General features: G+C 37.2%; 1 protein-coding gene and 1 long non-coding RNA gene across 3 annotated transcripts in view; one reads left to right on the forward strand and one right to left on the reverse strand.

Moving 5' to 3' along the window:
• The window catches only part of LOC106787728 (Krueppel-like factor 6), a 237,372-nt gene that overhangs the window by 85,723 nt on the left and 128,388 nt on the right, over positions 1–23,261 (forward strand). Inside the window, exon 1 of one of the 2 annotated variants that reach the window (XM_014750345.1) lies at positions 20,521–20,603. The exons of the other annotated variant lie outside the window; for it this stretch is intronic. The gene's annotated coding sequence lies outside the window, so the exon portion shown is untranslated. Of the gene's footprint in view, positions 1–20,520; positions 20,604–23,261 lie in introns of those variants that run through there. 2 annotated transcript variants of the gene reach the window in all.
• On the reverse strand, positions 19,811–20,558 carry LOC106787729. Its single transcript, XR_001381837.1, has 3 exons — positions 20,490–20,558; positions 20,101–20,374; positions 19,811–20,019 (listed from the first exon to the last, which is right to left on the reverse strand). It is a non-coding gene; the product is annotated as an uncharacterized LOC106787729 (long non-coding RNA).

Below are 23,261 nucleotides of genomic sequence, written 5' to 3' on the forward strand. Positions count from 1 at the left end.
TCTCTCTCTCTCTCTCTCTCTCTCTCTCTTTCTCTCCCTCTGCATTGTTGTCTATATTTCAGTGATTCGCTCTCTTTAGGTCCCCGCTTGGCGCAGGATTGTTTTCTCATGCGAAAAGCATACGCACCGCGTGCAAGTACACGCTCGGCATCCAACAACGTACGGTACTGCATTCGTAAAGGCCACGACGAAAGGGTTGCGCGCATCAACAAACGTTCGCGATAGTTCCATTGTCGAGGGTTCAATGCGCTCCGGTGATTTCGTCCGACGGGATGCCCAGGAGAGAACGCAGACGAGATCGGAGAGGAACTCGCGAACTCGCCGCCACTTCCATTCTACCTATCGAATATTTAACGATCGAACAAACCTTCCCTACCAACTCGACTAGAATAACGTTTATCTAATCATTCTAGACAAATATTATACTAATCAATTTATATATATATATAAAGGAGATTTTTTTCAATTTAATTTCGGTGGCCTCTAATGAAAAGCTTATATCGAATTAAATAAGTCTAGAAACGATATTGAATATATTGCATCGATTCTTTTTCTTAAGATCGACTCAAGATCTAATTATTTACTTACGTTTGCTCATTTCGTGAGAAAATAAAAGGTCACTAGGAATTTTTGCAACTCCAGCAACGACCTGGATTTCCTTTTTCCAAATCGAAGCTAAAGGTAGGACGCGTTTATTGTTTCAAATGTTCCGTTATTACCTAGGCTTAAGATGAAGTCTTGTAAATAATTAAAAAGATATCTTTCTCTCCTGGTGGAAAGTTGACTGGAAAAAGGTCAACGGTTCGGAATGAGAAAAAGATAGACTCACGAACACACACATACACGTTTACAGATAGAGAGAAGTGTCGTATAAATAAGAAAATTGGAGTGAAATGTTAACGAAAGCCACTTCTTCCGTTGAGCACCCTCGTTTTAGCCATCCGGAGGACACGAAACGATTCATTTATTTGCTCTCGCTTTATTTTTTCTATCTTTTTTCTTTCTTTCTTTGTTTCTTTCTCTCTTTCGATATCTCGAGAAAAATTTGCCGTACCGGAGAGAGAGGCTTCCCTTTTTCGAGGGAAAACCAAACATTTTTTCAACGTAGCCTCGGTGGACGAGAGACATCTGCAAAAGCAGATGGTTGAGTCACTTTGACTTTGGCCAAACGATAGATAGATAGATCGAATCTTCCGTCCTCCGAAACGTCATTTAACAGATGGCACGTGTGCTCTCTCTCTCTCTCTCCCTCTCTCTTGTTATCTCTGCTTTTCGTATCATTTTCCCGGCCACCCTAATAGCCTAAACAGGAAGTACCTACGTCAACGCAAGTCTTTTCTTTCTTTTCTAATTCCTTTCTTATGAGAGATCGATAAATGTCCCAAGAGTACGTCCAGTGTCCTACACGTATATAAAACTAGAAGAAACGTTGCTTCAAAATATTCTCTATAACTCAAAAAGAATTTCAAACAAAAGATAACTGTGTGTATGATAAATATTGGAATTTTCTTGGTAAAGGGGTTAACTCGTATAAGTGCGCACAGGTGTTAGTTGAACATTGTCGAAGGGCGAGAGAAAGAATCTCGAGAGGTTTTGATGTAGATAGAGTAAAATGTAAAAGGTAAAGGTAGCACACGTAATACCTCTTTTGGACGAGGATCATCGTGGTGCGTTTAAGATCGAGAGTGGTGTTGCTGTTGTGGCACGTGGGTCTCAGCAGTAGTAGTATTAGTAGTAGTCTCGTACGCACACTAATGCCATTGTTGCTCCAGGTATACTTTCTCTCCCTCCCTTTCTCTCTCTTATACACGTGAGCAAAAGCGTAACCGAGCGATTACCTCGATAAATTTCATGAATGGGCCCGTAGGCAGTCATTGACTACACTTGTACCGTGAGCGGTATGAAAGAACGCAAAAAAAAGAGAGAGAGAGAGAGGTTTCTATGGAGCCCTTCGGGTTCTCGCAACACCCTCTTCCCTTACCCCACTCTTACCCCAAGCTTACCCCTGTAGATGTAGCCCTCCTCGCGTCTCATAGCAGCTTTCGTCCAGAACATAATGCACTTAGCAACCCGACGCGTACCGTTTCGCGTTATGCCATTGTGAAGGGTCCTTGTCAAGCCTTCCCTTCCCTCTTGTCCCCTCTTACCCCCTTCTCACCCTACTATACCTACTCCTCGTTTCTCACCGAGGCACACTTCCCATTGTGCCGAAGAAAGTCCCGTAAAGTGTGCCACGCAACCTGTACGAGTGTCGTCGTCTCTTATCGTTCCCTTCTCCATTTTCTTTCTTCCTCTCGTCTTCGTTTTATGCACCTACGTATGTCTCTTTATTTAAGTATATGAAGGTGTAGAGAATGATGGGTGTACGTGCTAGTTAAACATAAGAAGACTTGTTTGAGCGATTGTACAAGAGTATTGGGTTCCGGGAAAAGTCCAAACATTTGAATTCTATGACTTTGCGTTTACCCATATATTTGAAAATTAGTCACAATTATTATTTATTATTTCTATCAAAAGATCGATTAGTCTCGATTAACTGAAGATGACCCGTTTGAGTTCATTCGAGTCCGATAAGATGTAAGAAAAGGTGAAAAAGTTTCGAATCGTATTTATTACTCATACTAGGTTATACATATATACATTATCCTACTCGTGTAAAGTTTTCTTTTCCAGTTTGGACTCTGGTAAAACGCGCATCGTTTCCGAGCACCACCAACGACTAGCTTGAAATTTTAATAAATGTCATGTTCTCGTAATTCTTCTTTTGGCCACCAGAAATGGGTCAACCGTGTGTACCGTCCGCGAGTCGCGTCAGTAAGATTACATGCAAGTTTAAAGCCAAGAGAGGACACAGAAAAATAAAAAAAAAGAGGAAGATAGAATAAGAGAGAGAAAGATGAAGAGATAGAAAAGGGGAACACGCTCTCTTCCCTATCCAGCAAACGGCTTAACCCAACATCTTTTTACTCGAGTAAAATTGAGTGTGTACCTTCGTTCACAGCTGCGGATTACGAGGTTCCTTTTATATATATATATATATATATATAAAAAAAGAAGGGAAGTAAACTTGAGATCCAATTATCTCGACCTAAGGATAAGTTCTACGAATTAGGATCTTTTAATGTCTCTTTCCCTTTATATTTCCCAATTTATTTTTATTTAATAGTAATATACGTATAAAATTCATAAAGCTTTACAATTGATTTGAACTATGTATTTAAAGTACTCATTTAAAATAATAGCAGTGATCCTACTTTTGGTTTCATAGTAAAATGAAACTATTTAAATTTGATGAAAATTTAACATAGGCATATATATAGATGAATAGATATACATATACATATATCGTAATATAGAAGCGATCGAATCGGATGACGAATATGACATCGCAATAGTTCGACTGTATATTTGTGATTGGAGATAAGGGAACACACACAGCAACGCGCTCATGTCGACCCCATTGGTAATTCATGCTCTCGCAGGCGAGGAGTTGCGTTATAAGATTAATGAACAAATAGCCCTCCCTGTCGGGAATGAACGAGAGAGAGAAAGGCAGAAAGAGAAAGAGAGAAATGGAGATAGAGAGAGGTTTGGATGAGACGAAACCAAATATGGTGCTCTCGCCCTCGGGCCACATGAATGATGCAACGCGCGAGCATGGATTTACAATCGAGACGCATTACGCGACGTTCACAACGGGACATCGACTTCTTTAACCTTTTCGAACACTTTCCAACTCTTTTTTGGTTTTTTTTTTCATCTTTCTTTTTCGTTAAATTATACATTATTGGCCAGTTTAAAATTTAGAGTAACGTTATATGCAGGTAGATTTATTTTTTTTATATTTTCTATAATCATGTTTTATCGATAAAAGTATCAGAACAATTATCCAAGTTATTGATAATTAAAGAGGAATGTTACGATCACCACCGATCATGAGTCATGTAATATACGCTTACATACATGTATCCAGTCTTACATACGAATATTGTTCAATACGAGTGCCTCTTCGAGGCGTGATCGAAAGTGGTTTTAAATTGCAAATCCAAGGAACGTAACAGGACCTAGAGTACTTGGGTTGTTCCGTTCTCGGAAGATGCAACAGGCTACGTAGATGCATGCATAGATGCACTCGCATCACCAATTCGACGAATTCGTTTGCGTTCACATACACGTAACTTTTATATACATAGGTGTTCGTTATTTTCGGAGATGCTTTCAATATACATACACGTTTATGTATGTGTATCAATATTGAACGGGCGTTTCCTGTTTTTTCGAGCGTAAAATTTATGACTTGTAAATGTAGCAAGCCAGCACATAAGAATATATTTTATATGTTGGAGTAAGAACACGTGAAACTTATGTTGTTGATAAAACAGGAGTTTTTAAATCAAAGTATATTTCGTAACTGGAAATAGTTTTCTCATTTGTACCTGCAATAAAGGATAAAAAATACTTCCCAGTTACTCGTGCGTTCAATACGACCGGTTCTGTCTAACGTCATCGGAACCCAAACCCGACAGATTCTTCTAAAGATCATTACCAGACGTTCAGCCGATCTCTCAAGAGCCCTGTAACATACTTTCTTAATCCCTCGTACCACCATTTCACGTCCCGATGACGAAACGAATAAAAATTATTCTCGCTGAGGCTCGCCTTGAATTTTTTCGTATATCAAGGACCTTTTTTCGTTTCCCAAAAGTATTTACTGTGATACGAACATAGTCGTACATTTAAGTGGATCAATGCAACGTCAACCACGTAACGTAATTTGATCTTTCTCCTAGCAAGAATACTTTTATCGCGTGTTCAGTTCAAAGAAATGTGATTTAATTTAATTAAATGTTACGCTAGAGAAAAATTTAGTAATATGGATATAAAATGTAATATCTTTTGCCAACAATTTGTTTAAGACGTAGGTAAATTAGTATGGTTATTAGTACATCGTGTACTATGAAAAAGAATTATAAAAAATGTGTAAGAACTGATTCGGATAAGTATATAGTGTTAAAAGTTAATTTGTAAAGAAATCCTAAAGATAGTTAAAATCTTCTTTCGTTTTGTAGGACACATATAGAGATTGGAATCGTATTCGTTAGAATGACTCGATTCACATTTACATAGATGGAAGAGAAACGTTGGTAGTATGCGGATGAAGTTCACACACGTTTACCATACAAATAGCGTGATTTCCATGAGTTTCTGGTCTTCGTTAGCGGAGTCGCTTGAGTGAAAGAGGGTTCAGTGAAGGGTCGGACGGGAAGGAGAAGTGGGAATCGTGAAACTTTCGCATCGAACACTACCGGTATTGTTTCGTTCATACTCGAGAAGAGAGAACAAGGCGACGTTGTGAGATTTTACTCCTGGTGTCTTTTCTTTACGCGATAACCCGTGTGGAAACCTCACGGTATTCACTCCTTCCTATCTTTCTCTTTTCCATCTTTCTTCTAACGAAGAATATCGAGAATTTACTCTTAAGGTGATGCCACAAAGAGAAAATATCTTTACAATATTTTTTTATTCATCTAACAATTGCTTCGCTCATTAGAAAATTATTCCCATTGTACTATATTCGACTAATGCAATCAAAATTATTTGTTAACTTTAGTTAAACTAATAGCTAAACCCAACGGTATGCCAAAAAATAGTATTGCATTGGATTGCTCGTTTGACAATTTGTTTTTCGTAGTAATATTTTTGTTGTTTGACATCAGTGATTGTGTTCTTTCAGAAATATCATACGATCTTAACTTCGTTGAAAGAATTTCGCTAGACAAAGTAATCGACAGGTTCATTAACGACGCCTTCATCAAAATCGAGAAGGATAACGGGGTATCTTGATTGTCAAAGAAACCCTACGATAACGATAAAAATGGTAAATAGAGCTTTCCAATGAGATTTTAACGATGGCTACGCTTTTTGAGCCAATTCACTTACCTTAGGAACCAGCTCGGCAAGGATACTTTGTCATGCAAATGTCGCATTATAATCGGCCGCCTGTATAAATTTTAACTACGTCTTTCCCTTCGAATCCTGTTCTCTTGCAGAGTCTAGTTTCTCGCCTACATATATTTTGGCACGGTGAGAAAGATAAAGCGAGAGGGGCGGAGGAATCGGGGGATGGCATCGATTGGATAGAAAAAGAAATTGAAACGACGCGTATCGTAGCGATTGGGAGTAAAGAGAGAAATAAAAATTCAAATCGGCTACGGACGGAATTGATTTCCGAGACGAGGAGATTTCGCGAGACTAAGATTCTTATCGCATTAGTATTTAGATCAGTCTTCGTAGAATTTGCGTTTCCTTATGAAACTTTCGATATTTTAATAAATGAACAAGCCAAAAAAAAAAAAATAGTTTTCAAAGTTCTGCCGTTTCAAATGTTTCCTTCTTGATTAATGTTAAGTTAGTCTCGTAACACAGTAAGTATAAGAAATGTATTTCAACGTGGCTAGGGTCAGTCGACGGACAACAATGGGATGCGCACGACTTACTGGAGTTAGGCTCGGCTAAACTGTTGGTAATTAATGCTGACCGCATTTCCACGGTTTGTCGCGTTTATTCGGGCTCATTATCAGGGCGAGAACGTAAGCGCTAATGAACGTAATTACGGATGAAAGGTCTCTCTGACGTTACGTCTGACGAGTCACGGACGAACGATCGACTCTAGCTTCGCATATATATATATATATATATAAATATATATATGCTAGAACGGGAAACGATTTGTCGTCGATCCAACGATCCATAGATCCGTCTTCCGCTTCGCGGCCTACGAAACTTTGAAAGGGAAACGGATCCAACCGAGAGCTTCTAGTCGAGGTTGTTGTGCAAAGGAAATCGATCGGTTCGAATTATTTCTACTCACCGTCCTGCCTTTAAACGTTGACTTTGAGCAATGAGGAATAACGAGGAATGATTTTCTTCATCCTTTTTTTAGTTTTTTCTCTTTTTTATTATACCTCAACAGAGTTCCGATTTCATAATCGTGAAAGCTTATGTACCAAAGGGTTTCTGGGAATAAACGAACTATTCCTATAAAACAAATCATTATTATTTTACACGGAGTACCGTTTTCCATCGGATATCGAAAGGCGAATGTGAACGTAAACGCGAACGCGAATCTAGAGAGGCTCTTCTCATTCCACAGGTGCTCATTCAGCAGCAGGTGTCTAGTCTCTTTATCGAGAATGAATAATTTCTCTCCGTCGAAGCGCGCTGAATCGAGTCGGCCACTGATTTTCCCAATCCCCGGGAATTTCCTTGGGGAAATTAGCCTCATCCGAAGATTCCCATGGTTCGCGTCAAGCGAGATCGCTGGATTATGGAAGACGCTTTTAGGAAAGTTTCTAACTCTTATTCGTGATTCTCTTTCTACTCTATTTTTCCCTTTTTATCTTTAAATCGATCTTCTGTAGTTTTCTATAGTCATCTATCTACTATCGATTTGCTTTATTTTCCAAAAAGTTTAAGAGTCTTCATAATATAAAGTAGACATCTAAACGACTCTCTCATCTGTTACGCTTATCGGTATATGGAAAAACTTGAATCCATAATGGCAGTTGTTCGTGTGTAATACATTAACGCATCCCTGAAAACGTTCAAAACTTATTTCTTTTAGAATACTTTTATCTTTTATCACAGAGTTAAGTTAATTAATCAGTTTAATATATTAATTAAATATAGAAATATTAGCAGCACTTTCCCTAAATGTCTGAAGAGATAGAATCGAAGAGTGGGAGAGAGGTGACGAATGAAAATCAGTAAAAATTAATTGCGAAAAATCGATCGTAGGTGGGAAGGAAGCCTGACGATATTTCATGCGACTGCCGGCATTCAATTAAAATCAAACCGTTTGGGAAATGGGAAAAGAGTCGGTACGGTACGCAGGATGCCGCCGCCGCCGCCGAGAAGAGAGATTCCGAATTTGAATATCTGATTGGACGAAACGAAATTCAATTAAGCGGCCGCCATTGAAAGGAGATCAACGTGTAGAGAGGACGCCGATCGAAAAGTTCATTTCTCTTTGGGCTCACAACTTTCACGAGATTTGGAAATATTATATTTATTATTGAATCCATAATAATCCTTTACCCCTGACGCTTTTGCTAGGTGTAAATATGAAGGGCGATTTAACCGATTACCTACGTTCAAAATAATAATCCCGAATACTTTTCCTCTTGCCTTGATGGCAATCCTGCTGTATATGCATTTATATGTATATTTGTATATCACTATGATTGTTATTTACTTTTTCCAGGAATTTTGATAACTGCACCTCCAAAATCCAATTGGAAATAATTAAATGCAAAAGAAAATATTCTATTGAAATTTCAGCCTTGTCCAAGAACGCGTACCCTTTCATATCATATTTAAGCAATAAAAAAGAACTGAAAAATAACAAAGGAATAAATAAATATTAATAATTAAATTGTAATCTGAATGGAAACTGTGTATTAAAAAATTAGTAAAACACGAGCTAATGATATTTGATCCGAATTATTTTCAACTAGCTCGATGGATCCAGCTTGGAAATGAATTTGTAATTCGTGGAATTACGTAGTCGCACCGCCATCCTTGCTACGGTGCTTCTAATTATTTTATTCCACGTGAGTGTCCACATCGGCGAGAATCCTCCCTTACGCGCTTAGCTTCCGTCTGCACATACTCTTCCCCTCTCTCATTCATTCTAAAAGCGTACATAATTTTCGGGATTTTCTCGACGTTCCCGGCTGGAAATTATCCGGGGAGCGTATTCCAAGCTCGAAAAGTCGTTGCTTCTGTTGGTGACGTGTCACTAATACTACTTTACCAAAACACATTTAGCACACTAACAGCGTGTAAAATGCAGGAAACTTGCCTGCTACCAATCCTCCCCTCTCCTTGCTCTCGCCGTTGTTGGCCTCGTTATTGTTGTTGGTTGTTGTTGTTGTTGCCGTTGATGTTGACGTTGGCGTTGGAAGCGAAGCGATAAATGCGATTATTTAAAGGACATTTTAGTATGAGTACTGGTACCGGTACGAAACGGGTCTACACCGATAACACATTTTATTACCTACATAACGTGCTGCGAATATCCGGAAGCAAAATCTATAAGAAAGGTATAGTAATCGTTATACAGTTTGATTTAAAAGCTAGGAATCACGCGCGTTCAGGAACGAAACTTCTACGAAGGGATTGAGAAATAGAGAGATGGTATTTGATATAAGAAATTTGCCGAATATCGTGTGCGTTCTTTCGAGAGGAAAGACGAATAGAAATAGAATAAGAAATAGAAAGAGAAGAAGGATCTGTTGGGTCTCAATAAAAATGCTAATTTTTGTCGGGTATCCAGCAACTATCTACGAAGAAAGAACCAGATGGCACACGAAACTATTCCTATCTTTTCGTACTTGTATTTACGTACTCGTCAAATGGAAAGTTCGATCGAAAAAGAAAAGAAACCGTAAGAGCAATAGAATGAAATTGACGAGGAATGTGTGGGTGAAAGTGTGCGAGTGGGAGAAGACAAGGATTTATGTGTTTACGCAGGACGATGCTTTCGTGTTATGTCACTCGCAAAACTTGCCGATTACCGGTGCATTATTTAACTCCGAGCAAACGCTGTGAGGAATTCTTTGAACGAGAAAGCTTCGCTAAAGGATAAACCGTCTACGATCGTAAAATGTTGCTTCGAAGCATCCATCAAGAATATAAAGTTCATTCGAATTTCAGGATATATGTAGACATATATTTTACTTATGCAAAATATCTAGACAAGTCCGGGCATCGATCAATGTGTATATAGATACAATATATTTCTCAACTTCGAATACCTTTCTCATCTAAACGATAAGCTTCTGAATGTTTCCTTTTTTTCTTCTTTTTTTATCCAGTATAAGGGATCCGAATATTTTTCGGTTTCGAAATCGTTCATTCATAAAGAAAGAGAGAGAAAGAGAGTGGAATCTTTTTTTTATTTCATTTCATTTTTAAGATTGAAGTTTCGACATCGATCAATGTTGCAGAGGTTTCTTTCCTAAATAATAAAGTAATCCGTATGATAAAGACAGAGAAAAAGTGTCGAAATATTTTATGGTTTGCGAAAAGAATGTTCCTTTCTTTTTTTATTTATTTAATTTTTAAGCTAAAAGCTTGAACATTGATCATCGTACAATGCATTAATTTTATCTAGTTTTTGTACCGAAACGAAAAGCTTATCACATTTCTATTGGAAAAAGTTTGTAACATTTTTCGACTCGCGAGTCATTCATTCATAAATAAAAGCAAAACATTTCTCACTCTTTCTCTCTCTCTCTCTTTTGATTGAAATGTTTTTTACTTGCACGTCCTATCGTGGTAACATTAAGAAGAAAAGATACGGAAGAATGATCAAAGATATCGTTGAGTAACTCACAATTGGTAAAACTTAACCTGTGCCTCGCAGTAGTAGTTCGCTTTAAAAAAAAGAAACGTAAAGAGAGCTTCGTAAAATTACTAGAGAAATGTCGTCTTTCGAAGAAGAAGAAGAAGAAGAAGAAGAAGAAGAAGAAGCAGCAGCAGAAGAAGCTACGTTATACATACATTGCTCGCGAGAGAAGACGTTTCTCTGCCGACAATTTTGCACGCTGTGTTTACATTGTAGAAATGTTTACTTTGTTAATGTAGAAGTGCAGGTTCGTTTTCGAGGAGGTCGTTCGTTCGTTCCTTCCTTCCTTCTTCTTTTCGTTCTTTTCGTTCTTTTCGTGATTCTCGTTTCTTCTTGGGAGGACGTAAAGCGTGAAGAGTAGAAGAAGAAGTCCGAGGAAGTAGAAGTAGAAGCAGAAGAAGAAGAAGAAATAAAAATACTACAACAAGTTGTAGGAGGAGGAGTAGGAGTGGATTTAAAAAAAAACTAACATACAGAGTTTCTCGAAATGGTATAAGAGAGAATATTTGTGGGCAACGGAGAAGAAGGAAACGATAACCGAGATTCTGAATCTCTTAGGAATTTGCTGATACTTCCGTGAATCGTTTCGATTTATATGCTAAAAGAGAATTGTCGAAAAATCTTTGCGAAAGACTACACGCTTTATTCCACGCTTTTTTTATCTACCAAAATTCTATATTTTCGTATTTCGAATTAGCCTTGAAAGAATCTCTTACTATAAATCACTGTTTTTTTATCTTTTTTCAGTAACGTAATTTACACTGAAATTAAAACAATCTGAGTATTGCGAAGCTACGTTCGATAATAGATTTGCGCTGTTTTTTTTTTGGATAACGTCATCTAATTGTTTTTTTTTTCTTGAATCGCGAATCTAATCAATAAGAATCGTAATTGCGTCCACGAGTATTTATTCTGTTTTTTTTTATTGAGATTTATGCGTTTAATGGATTTTCTAGAAAATTTATTTCTGCTTGCCTATAAATACCTGGTTAACTGGAAAATTTATTTTAATTATTATTTTTACATACCTAGTGTCATATACATTCATTTCTTTTATTTAATTTTCTTATTGTTCGACGCAAACTTTCCGTGGCACTTAATGCACGCGTATTTTTAATAATAAAATTGATGTTCTTGGGATACAATAAGGCAATTTTCTTCTAGATCATTTCCCGATCGTTTCAACTTAATATGAGGCTATTAAACGCGAAGATTTACGATATACATAGCGCGCGAACGAACGATTTTTCATCTCCTACGGAAAATAATCTCGTCTCGAGAGAGCAACCTGTCTATATCGTCGTGTTTATGTCGTCGATTGAATTTTATCCAAGTTTTTCTTTTTTTCTGTCCAGGAAGAGGAGATATCCTATTTTTTTCCTACTTACATAGTTTCTCAGGTGTTATTTCGAATAACTTGACAGAGATCGATAATCGCACATGCACGCAAACTCACACGCATTCAATGGACCTACGAATTTAAAAATTCATCTTTACAAAAGATTCCTGATGAAGAGTTATTAAAAAAATGTACCCTATTCAGGATTCTTGTAATGTAATAATATGATTAGAAATATATTCAAGGTGGACAGCCGATTAAATGAATAGGTTTTGAGGCAGCATTACATAACTCGTATTTTCGCTCGTAGACCTTGGTGTATACCGACTTCTTCATTTAATTCAGGATCAAAAGACCGTGAAGGCAAGGAGCGTTCTCCTCAAACTCTATTTCTCTTTTTCTCGCATGCCTGCGGATAGTAGTTAACGAGCATAAACGGTATGGAAAAATAAGTAAGAGAACGAACGATAAGTGTTTCCTTCAATAACAATCAATTAGATCCAAATAAAACTATTGTTTCTGAATTTTTTTAAGGCTGTTTCAATCTGTAATACGACGATCGAATAATGATCAAAAAGCAAAGAACAATTTCGAGGTAGGCCAAAACGGTATTGTTCCTTCTAAACGGTGCATTCTAAACGGTGCATTCTAAACGGTGCATTCTAAACGCTACGAAAATGTGGAATAACCATCGCTATAACGGTAACGATGCTAACGATACTAACACTTTGAAATTAATATCAAGATTGTATATGTGAGATCGTATCAGGAAACAAAACTGATGAACTTAACGAATGTTCGCTAACGTTAACTTGTAATTAGTTTTAAGAAGAATTTAGATAAGAATGCGTCTTAATTAACAGATTAAACTGAACGTTAAGGATACAGAAGCTCCAACTTTTAGAATATCTTTCGAAACCTTATGGTTTAATTAAGAAAAAGAATTCGCATTTTGATGAACCGATGAAAAATAATTATTATTCAAAACATAAATGGTAAAAACGAAGAATTCGAAATGAAAAATATAGAATCCTGAAGCAGAAATGGTTGACCATTTCGGTATTAGTTCACTTAATAATTGGACAGACAAAAAATTATATAAGTCGAAAAAGTATATTACAAGAAATATTTCGGAATAAAAAGTATACTAAAGAATGTGTCAACAACGCGTAATGTTTCTTAAAAGGTGAAATTAAGTTTCATATCACGAATAAGCAACAATCATGTAACATTTCATTTCCTTCGCGAGTTATCCAATGTTCGTTTAACAGAAATTGAGTTTGTTGGATGTTTAAGCGTGGTAGTTTCCGACTTTGGCATGGCATGGGGCTGACTCCTTTTAACGAGCGATTTCTTCATCCGCGAATGACTTTATTCGATGCCCATAGCCTGTGTTGCAATCGCGCTTGTCTTGCTTCGAGTTGCTCGTCGTCGTTGTGCCGTTAATCGGACAAAGAGGACCGAACTTACCGGTCGCTACGATCCCATAATTGGCGAATAAGGACGGATGGAGTGTCCTGTTGATCTTACAAACTGATCGTTCATTTTCTCTTCAAAGGAACTTACATCAATTTAAGCTTCATTTTCTCTGTTAAATTTAACGATACAAAAGATTCCTTGTCTTTCTTTATTTTTCACTTAATATTTCTTCACATTATTTTTTACTTTTAGTTCAGTTGTAGTATGTATGTATTTTTCATTTTAAAAGTAATCTGTTCTCTAACTTTAAAGTAGTTAATATTTTAACGTTGCTGTTATTTATGAAATCAATATTTTTATCCTTTGATAAATCGCCCCTTGCCGAATAACTGTGAGAAGGAAAACAGGAAGTGAATAATGGAAATGAGTTAGTCGAAAGCGTGGGCTAACTTCGAGGTCACGACTGAAACTGAATATTCTTTGAATGAGTGACCATGATGAGGGACAGCAAAGGAATTTTTATCAATGTTTACTCGCAAAAGAAAGGATACAAATCTATGGATAAATTAAATGGTGTTTTCTTTGGAAATAAAAACAGGGAAATGAGAAAATGCATAGCGGATTTCAACCTAAATCGTCGGATTAATTTCGCGAATGTCCCCAATCGCGTTTCTGCGCATGACGGAAACTCGTTAGCGAATCGTTCTTCCGCAGTCGCTGTAATTAGTCCTCCTACTTGCTAAACGATTTGTCGAGGAAGCCCCTTCCTTCCTTCCTTCCTTCCTTCCTTTACGGACAGATAGAATTTCTAAGGGATGAATAACCGCAATTAAAATTACCGAAGAATATTTTTATTTTATTTATTTCAGAAAAAAAGCACGTTTAATATTAAATTTTATCTGAATTTCGATTACATTCTGATTAGCGAGAAAATATAATTTTTACTAAAGAAAAAAGAAATTTAAAGTACGTTTAATTAAATCCAATTTAAATGCTTTTGGCATTCTGTCCCTCCATTACTGAAAACAAATGTCAATTGGTGCACTTTAATTATTTTCATTTGGAAAAGAAAAATAATGTCAAATTGAGCAAATCAAGTAGAATATTTTTGACGGTAAACCGTGTATTTCCTGTACCACGAAGAAAGAGACAGAGAGAGAGAGAGAGAGAAGATGAATAACCTAACAGTAATTGATTTGACGTTTAGAAGGCTGAACGTCGAGCGTTTTAACAAAAGGCTCGATTTCATAGCGAGATATAGAACAAGTAATACACACTGTGAAAACAGTTTGTCAAGCATCAGATGCTATCGTAATCATTGTTGCGAGTATCGCGTTTCGCGAGCATCCTTCATCCCAGCAGATCTTGCGTCTGACATTACAGCCATTGTGTCGCGTACGTTGGAAGACCGAAGACTTCGTTTTTGTTGTTCTCACTCTCTCGAAAGTTATCGTGTTTTACCTCGGTATATACGATTACGCATACCTTCGCAAATTTTTTCTTTCGTTTGAGTGTGCCAGACAAAAAATTATAAATAAAATAATAATACCAATACCTGAATGGACATAGATAATAGAGCACATTTTTTTTTCTTCGGACTGTTCCTTTCCACGTGTATGCATATTTTATTTTACGAGTTAGCATGTCCCCTTAAGTTTGACGTTAACAACTTTGTACGCTGATGTTTCAACGAAAACTAAAATGGTTAAACGAGGTACGATTGCAATAAAGATAATACGTATCGTAAATCACAATTGTGATAGAAACAATGAGATGATGGTAAGAGAATATCGGTAGAAACAAACGCGTGGACTTGATTATTGTTTTTTCCGTTGTTAGGGTGACACGAATCTTGTAATAATTTGTGGATGCGATTAGAAATGCAGTGGCATGATTTTGAGGAGATAGATTCCTATTCTTGCATTCGATATAACTCGAATAATACACGAAGCACGAGTTAATGCGACGCATCCAATAAATCTATGCGAAAGAGAGATAGATAGATGTCCCTCGGTATTCGTAGTATCTATGTCGAGGATTCTGGATCCTCCTTGATAGATCTTTGAAAAGATCTTTTCATACTTGCGTTGCATACTTCTCGAGTCTAGAATTGAAAGGATAGATGGCAGGAATGGGGGAAAATTAATGAGAATTTAAGAAATATTTGCTCATATTCGACATGATTCATTTCGTAGTTAATAAGGATATATGATTTCATTATTTTATATATATATATATATATATATATATATATTCATAAATTTGATCAAAAATACACGTGAAAAGGTTAGAAAATATCGTAAGGATCTATTAAGCAACAACCTCTAGAGTTGGGCTCGAGTAGATAAATCGAGTAGATAACTTAGTAGGCATTACGTAAGTCGTCGTGCATTGAGAAGGGGTCAAAAGCCGTTCTCCTCTTCTTCGACATAATAACAGCCGCGTCACGATCGGTCAGGACGAATACGGCTAGCGGCGCGACACAACTGTTCGAGCGTTTTGCTCTGGATGCTTTAATGGAGAAGTCAGTTGTAAACTTATACGATTGCCATCTATAGTAGGAAATAGAGAAAAATAGAAAAAGAGAGTGGAATACAAAAAATAGATAGAAGGGGAACAAGAAGAAAGTAAAAAAGAGGGTGGAACGGAGAGAGAGAGAGGGAAGAACTGATGCAAGGAAAAAGATAGATAGGGGAGAAGGGGTTTGCAAGGGAAGAGGGAAGGAAGAAGAGAGAAATATGACGAATGTACTGGGAGCTTGGAATCTATTCATAGAGAACGTGGAACAAGCAAGCAAGCAAGCAAACAAGCAGCAAGCAAGCCAACACGCGGCGTCAATGAGACACAACATTGGCAGCAATCGTGTCAGGCTTAAAGGCAAAGCTCCGTTCGTTCGTTCGTTTGTTCCTCTCTGTCTCGTTTCATCGTCAAAGGCGCGTCTCAAATCATCGTTGATGATTTAACGCGATGTAACGGGTGACTCTGATAATCTTGATAATCGAGCATTAGCTTTCACTCGAAAGTCTTCTCTGATCTTCTAATCACGACATCTATTTCAATATTTATCTTACAATTAGATTTATGTTAGTAGTCGTAAGCTAGCCTGGGCCATTCGTAATTATTATCGAGTTTATATCGCAGTATAAACCATTCGTTTTAAATTTTCACAGAGAAGAGAGGAGAACAAAATCGATTGGAGTGATTTTCTATTGACGTTCGTAGTAATTTGTGAGAAACAAAAATAGCATAGAAGAACGCTCATCCATCAGAGTTAAATCTCCTAGGCGTTCTAGTACTCCTATCTTCTAGTCACATGTGTGTCAATTTCTATATGTGTATATACGTATTTATATATGTGTATTCCGATCTTTTAGTCATGTGCGTGTGTGTATCTGCATACACATGTATATTTATATACATATACATATATATATCAAATATTTACAATCTCGTAAGCTATTGGAAGCATCGAGTCTCGACATCGAAGCTACGAGGTTTTAAATCTCGTGAGAGGGAATCGATCGAGTAATTTTCTAGCAGGATACGGCTTGGCATTCAAAGTAATTCGTGAGAAACAAAAATAACGAAAACACCCCCTCTTACTAAATCCTCGTGACCGTATCGATCCTTCGCATACCCACAGTTTCCCTCTCTTCCTCTCTATCTATCTCTCTTTCTTTTTCACCCTGTTACTCTTACTCTCTTTTTTTCACTTTTTTGTTTTTTCATTCTGACAACTCCTCCAGTACTTTTTCTTCCTCTCTTCCCATTCGTTACGCACAACGGGCACGAAATCGTGTCGAGACCTTCACTGTAAAAAAGTGTACCAATAGAGTAAGGTTGGTGAAAGAGTGAACTTTGACCAACTAGTCTTACTATGCAAGACTGTCTTGTATATAAATGAAGAGAAAAAGATACAGAAAAAGATGAAAGAAAAGATAATGATTAAAAGAAATAGAAGAGGCAAGAAAGAGAGTGATAGAGAGAAAAGAAAATGAAAATGAGAAAAATAAAGAAGAACAGATAGACAGAAAAAGAAATGGAAGAAAGATGGGAATGATGGGGAGAAAAAAGAGATGGTTAAAGTGAGGGTAAATTTGAACGAATGAGGGTGAAGATCAGGATGTACGTTCGAGTTTGTGTAACGCCTCTTACTCTCTCTCTCTCTCTCTCTCTCTCTCTCTTTTTCTCTTAGCATTAAGTTTTTGTTTTGGGTATCTTTTTCTTGCAACAGGACGCACAACGACCGACGCTTTTTTCCTTTGATAATTCAGGCGCCTCGTCTCGAGGCCATGCCCACTGACTGTGGGAAATTGCTATGACGAAATTTGAACGGTCGAAGCGACGAGTTGCGCAAGAACGATGAAAACTCAACGCTGATGTTTTCGTTCGGTTGGTTATATGCACTCGTGTGGTTCAGAGAAAAAGAAAGAAAGAGATAAAAAATGAAAAACAGCACTACAAACGAACGAATGAACGAAGGCAAAATAACAGCTGTGCTACGAATAGGTCAGTTTTGATTGTGCATTTGTTCGAATAACACAATCGGCAAGCATAAATTCTATATTAATCAAATAAATTTCATACACGTTTTCAGGATGTTTTAAACTATAGCTAGACGATTTAAAAAATGAAGTATAACAATTATTGTGTTGCGATAATAATTAAAAAATATATACATATATATATATATATAAATCGAAAGCATAGACATTTTTCAAGACACCATTTTAAAAAATGTTTACGATGCAATGCTATCTGTCTTTTCCTGTAAATACGTAGTATACGTTCAATATCGAGTGTTTGATAACGAATTCCTCATCGTATTTTGCTTCGTGTCACGTTGTTTCTAGTACATGATCACACACATATATACATACGTATGTACATATATATTTTATATATACGACAAACGCGTATGATAGCCTTGATATCGTGTCGTAGAATCACGTTGTGTATCAGCGCGTGCGAAGAACGTCGAACCTTTCCGTTCTGACATATTCTCGATACGTCAGGTAAATCATAACGCGATTTCCCTACTACGTTTAACGCTAAACGTTAAGTTGAAAATTTTTGGAGCATAAAGATAAAGTATATAGACTTCATGTTTTCAAATATTAGATATTTTATAATTTTCTACAATCAAAAAATTCGCGGATGTATTAAATACGCACAATGTATAGAAGTGTTTCAAAAAGTTTGTCATTATGGTACTTTGAGTCTCAGCAGTAATATTATACGAATGAATAGAGCTTTAATTAAATTCTACAGGATATAATAGAAAATTAGTGGCAAACCTTAAGACTGACAATAAGGTAGAAGAAAAGCTCAAGGTATTCTCATTTAATTACCTTCTTTACTCATAACTATCTTATTAGCGAAAAGCCTATTAATTATTCTCACATTGTAATGAACCAATTTCCGCCGAATATTTCTTCCTAGAATATTCCTTACCACGAATAATCTACTAGTGCAACTTTGCGCTTAAAAAATGTTCATATGTTGAAAAATATATATACACCCATACTCGACCACGTGTATACTCATATTCCAGTAGTACACATATGCACATATACGAACGTGTTGGTAAGTAAGTACGCGTCATCGCTTTCGTAATTGCCGCCATCTCCTGAACAACTCGTCGTAACTAGCGTCCATGAATCGTTTCTCTTGTTTTTCTTCCTTTCCGTTTGTCTTCTTTCCTTTTCTTTTTTTTCGACGACGGGGTAAAACATTCGTGGATAACCTCCGCGTGGAATCGGACGAAAACGATAGGGACGTTGAGAGGGGTTGTTAGGGGAACGGAGAGAAAGAGAGAGAGAGAGAGAGAGAGAGTGGGAAGGAATAGTGGTTAGAGGATGGGATGGGGGGAGAAAAAGGAATTGCCACCAGTTGCGGGTTCGTCGTATCGTGGCCGTTCGTATCATGATATTCGTATATACGGAATACCGACACGTGGTATTCGTACGAAAAGAGACGAAGAGAAAGAATGTATGTGTGTGTGTGTGAGAGAAAAAAGATAGAAAGAGAGAGAGAATAAACGTGGTTCGTCCTTCGATGAATATGCATGAGCGTCAAATGATAAAATCGCACGTATTTCGTTCGTTTCGTATCCTTTTTTATCCAAACTTCCTTCTTTTTTCGACGAACAAACGGACGTATCGACGATTCCGCGAGTGCAACTCTGGCTTCGTCGTCCTTCTCCTCCTCTTTCATCTCTTTTTTTTCGTCCTCCCCTTCCACGGTCATACGGGAGAGGAGAGGATTTAAAAATAAAGCGCACGGATGCAGCTCTATGTTGCTGTTGCTGTTGGTGCTGGTGATGGTGCTGCAACCGTGACGCTGCTACGACGAACGAGCTATTAAATTTGACAGGCGATCTTTCAAAAACGAAAATTACTTCCTCGGTCGAATTCAATTTTCTATGCTTTTTTCTCCGCGTTCTTGTAGAATTTTGTTTTCGTTCTTTTTAAAAGTTTTTTTTGTTAGAAGAGATGATCTTTAACTTGGATGAAAAGTAAAAAAGACATAGGAAATTGAGTTTGTAATTGTCAGAATTGATATACAACGGAGAAATGAAAAAGTAGGAGAAACGAAAACGGAGGATGTTATTTTTATTTAGGTTTTCTCTTGTTTGTTCGTGGAGAATGCTTGGGTATAAAGCTGACGTATAGTGAGTGCCACCACGTCAATTACGAATTCGTATCTCGCCCGATGGCCGTTTCAGGAAGCGAAGGATTCTCCGCACGTTGTCCGCTAGCCTGTTATTTCGGGACTCCCGAAAGTGACTTCCACTTCGGAGGGTACCTCTGCATTTCAATAAGACCTTTCTGCATCGGCGAAAGTTCCGCTTACCGTGGAAAAATAAGATAACAAAGAATTTAAAGAAAAAGGAAATAATAAGAAAGGAACTATCAAAAGAAAAACTTACCTTTCGAGATAATTCTTTTGATTTTTTCTTTTTTATTTCCTAATAGAAAATATCGTCTCTTAGTCGTTCAATGTATCTCTCAATCAATCGTATCTCTCTCACTCCTCAGCCGGCGTCTGTATTCCAATGTTGTGTTTGGTTTCTTTGCTTAAAATTTCGTCATCGAACTTCTAAGCACATTAACCTTCGTGTACTTTCGGTGTTCGTCGGGTACACTGAGTAGTTATTTCCCATTTCGTTGTTAGTCTTCTTCGAGCGTCGGAAGATGTAAGATCTATATAAAATAAGTATTCAATTTATTTCGCGTCGCGTATACGCGTGTGTGTTTGTTCCTATGGAAATTATATTGTATGTGTGCTGCTGGAGAGTGATATACATTATGTGCATACCCTAACTCCTGTCAAACTTCCTTTTTTATTCTTCCTTTCACTATTACAGTAGCAATGCAATATGCAGCAGCTCTACGATTTTAGCTCGTTAACACTGCCTCTACGACGATATTGGTGAGTACAATAGAATGTTAGATGGTGAGCGATTCTAGCAGCTGGTGGCGCAGTTAGAACCCCATGGTTTGTTCGTTAAAGGCCAAAGTGAAGTTCCGAGATTCTCTTACATTAGAAACGTTCCTGATACCCATTTACATATGTATATATGTGTGTGTGTATGTGTATATATAAGTAAATACTTTGCTTATTCGAGCGATCATGATCGGAGGAAATCCACTTAATCGTTCACGCGGCTTACCGAGTCATAAATGTTTCAGTATTGTAAAGAAAATCTAAGTGTACGTAGAATCGATTAAAAATTTGTTTCGATGCAATCAAAGTGTTTCTAAAAGTCATGAAATTAGTAGAAAATAAAATATTAGGTAGACCTGTTTGTGTATCACGTAGATATTACTTTTGGTTCAATAAGTTTTATTCGATTCTACTGTATATAATGAAAGAGGAAGAAAAAAATACAAATACGGGTAATAAGCTGTCTTAAAAAGCAACTATCGATATCAAAATATTACTCACAGTACTTTCTCAATACTTATTACGAAATCAAGAAGAGCGAAGAATTGGGAAGGAAGGATCGAAGAATGCGAGGGACGAAATAGCTTCCCTCCCACACGATTCTCCCACGGGTAGATCAGATTAAAAACATTCGTTGACTATGTAGATAAAAAGAAAGAAAAAAAGAGAGAAAGAGAAAAAGTAGGAATTCACGAGGTCGTAACCGCGACCTATCGGCGAATATTGGATGCCGTTGCATGCCGTTGCATGCCGTTGCTCACCTCGACATACCAATCGAGCATAGGAAGGAATGCGTGTCCTACTGCGCAATGGAAAGCTTCCCGTCCAAGGTTGGATGTCGAGGAGCTCGTACGTATACGCGCGAGGAAACGCATACGGTCACGGTGAATGAGTCGATAATGGACGTTTCTCCCTCTCACCTCCACCTTCCACCTTCCACCTTCCACCTTCCACCTTCCACCTTTCCTTACTACTTACTCCCGCTACTTCTCTTCATTTCTCAATCGTATTTTCACTCTTTCTCTCTCGGCTACTTTTTTCTCTCCAAATATTCCACAAATCGAACTCGAACGTTTTTTATAAATATCGGATTGCTAAGTAAGCAATTAAATTATATTGCCAATTAATTTGTTGTTTTTCCAAAACTTGGATACATCTTACGGACAACTATTGAATTCCTTGACGAATAAAATACAGTGATTCTGATGCAATGAATTTAGTATCGAAACTAGTGAGAGGGAGAGAGAAAAGTAGGGGAGTGCGAGTCGTATTTACGAGTAGGAGCTGGGAGTATGCGCCGATAACTTTTATCCTTTACGGCCTAATGGAGTTGTACTATTATGCTCTTAGGGTACGTATGTATAGTGTATAGGTTTTAGCGATGCGATAACTGTCCCAAGTCGCGTGCTTTAGGAACAGGACCTCGTGCCGACACTACTGGTGCTAAAAGCTTCTATACAAGAACGTGCATATGAAAACACCTCAATGAGAATACTTTACTGTTCTTCAATATAAGTATTAAGGGTGTATCCGTACGAGCGGTAAAACCAAGCGAATATTGGTCTGATGGTAGGGGTGATTGTATATGCAAAAAGAGAGGGTTAAATTATTTCGAAAAAATCGGGCTTGAAAACTCCCAATTTTTATGAATAAATTGTAAATATGAGATTTTCTAAAACTTCGTGACTATTACAAGAAACATTTAGATAAATTATTAAGTGAAGCAGTATTGGTAATAATCGTTAAAAAAAAACTGGTTTTCTCCGTCCGTTTTGGCATTTCTCTCTTTCTATTTGAGCATCTATTTTTCTCATTTTATCTGTTTTTGTCTGTTCGTGTTTTTTAGAGGGACGATTCGGGAGGGTAACGCGAAAACAGACTGGCCCTGGCCTATAATGAAAATGCTCGTTTGTAGTACGGATTGCGTCTTGGCACGGAGAACCTCCCGGAGGTTCTTTCTCCTCGTGAAATGACCGCCGCCGTGCACGGACAATTAAACCGTTCTGTCGTAAAGCTCCCGTTATAACACAACTCCCTCTTTTCCCAACCTATCCGATATACGTATCAAGCTACTCATCCTCTTTCTTTTTCTTTATCAAAATAGCTATATAACGTTTTACCATCTTCTATTCACAGAGTAAATCTGAACCCTAATACATATACTTGATTAAATTATTAGAAAGTCAAATAGAATTTGAAAATACAGATAATTTCTATATTTTATTGTATGCACCAGTAATTACGCTAGTCGATTTCATTTTGTCTACAAACTTTTCATACTTTTCCTGTTATTCTCGACACAAATCTGTATTCATTAATTACTCTGTTTAATCAAGAAAGTAGATATCGATTGAATTTGATAATAATTTGATTCCATCCTCTTACGATTGCGATTTCATTCGAATTAATGGTTTTCTTCTCGAGAATCGGCATATGATTTATCGCGCCGAATGTCGTATCTCAGTGGTATAGGGCAGTAATAACGTTGTTACATCGAGGTATCTATTATAACCAGGCATTTACTACATATATATATATATATATATATATATATATGTATATCTTGAAGCTAGAATAATTGGTGTTTGTACACGCAACGGTGATTTGGAGCGATGCGTAAAACGGGCCGTAAGGCGAGCCAAT

This window comes from Polistes canadensis, unplaced genomic scaffold (assembly GCF_001313835.1).
Source record: "Polistes canadensis isolate GaletaPanama2010 unplaced genomic scaffold, ASM131383v1 scaffold_112, whole genome shotgun sequence".
Taxonomy (NCBI): domain Eukaryota; kingdom Metazoa; phylum Arthropoda; class Insecta; order Hymenoptera; family Vespidae; genus Polistes; species Polistes canadensis.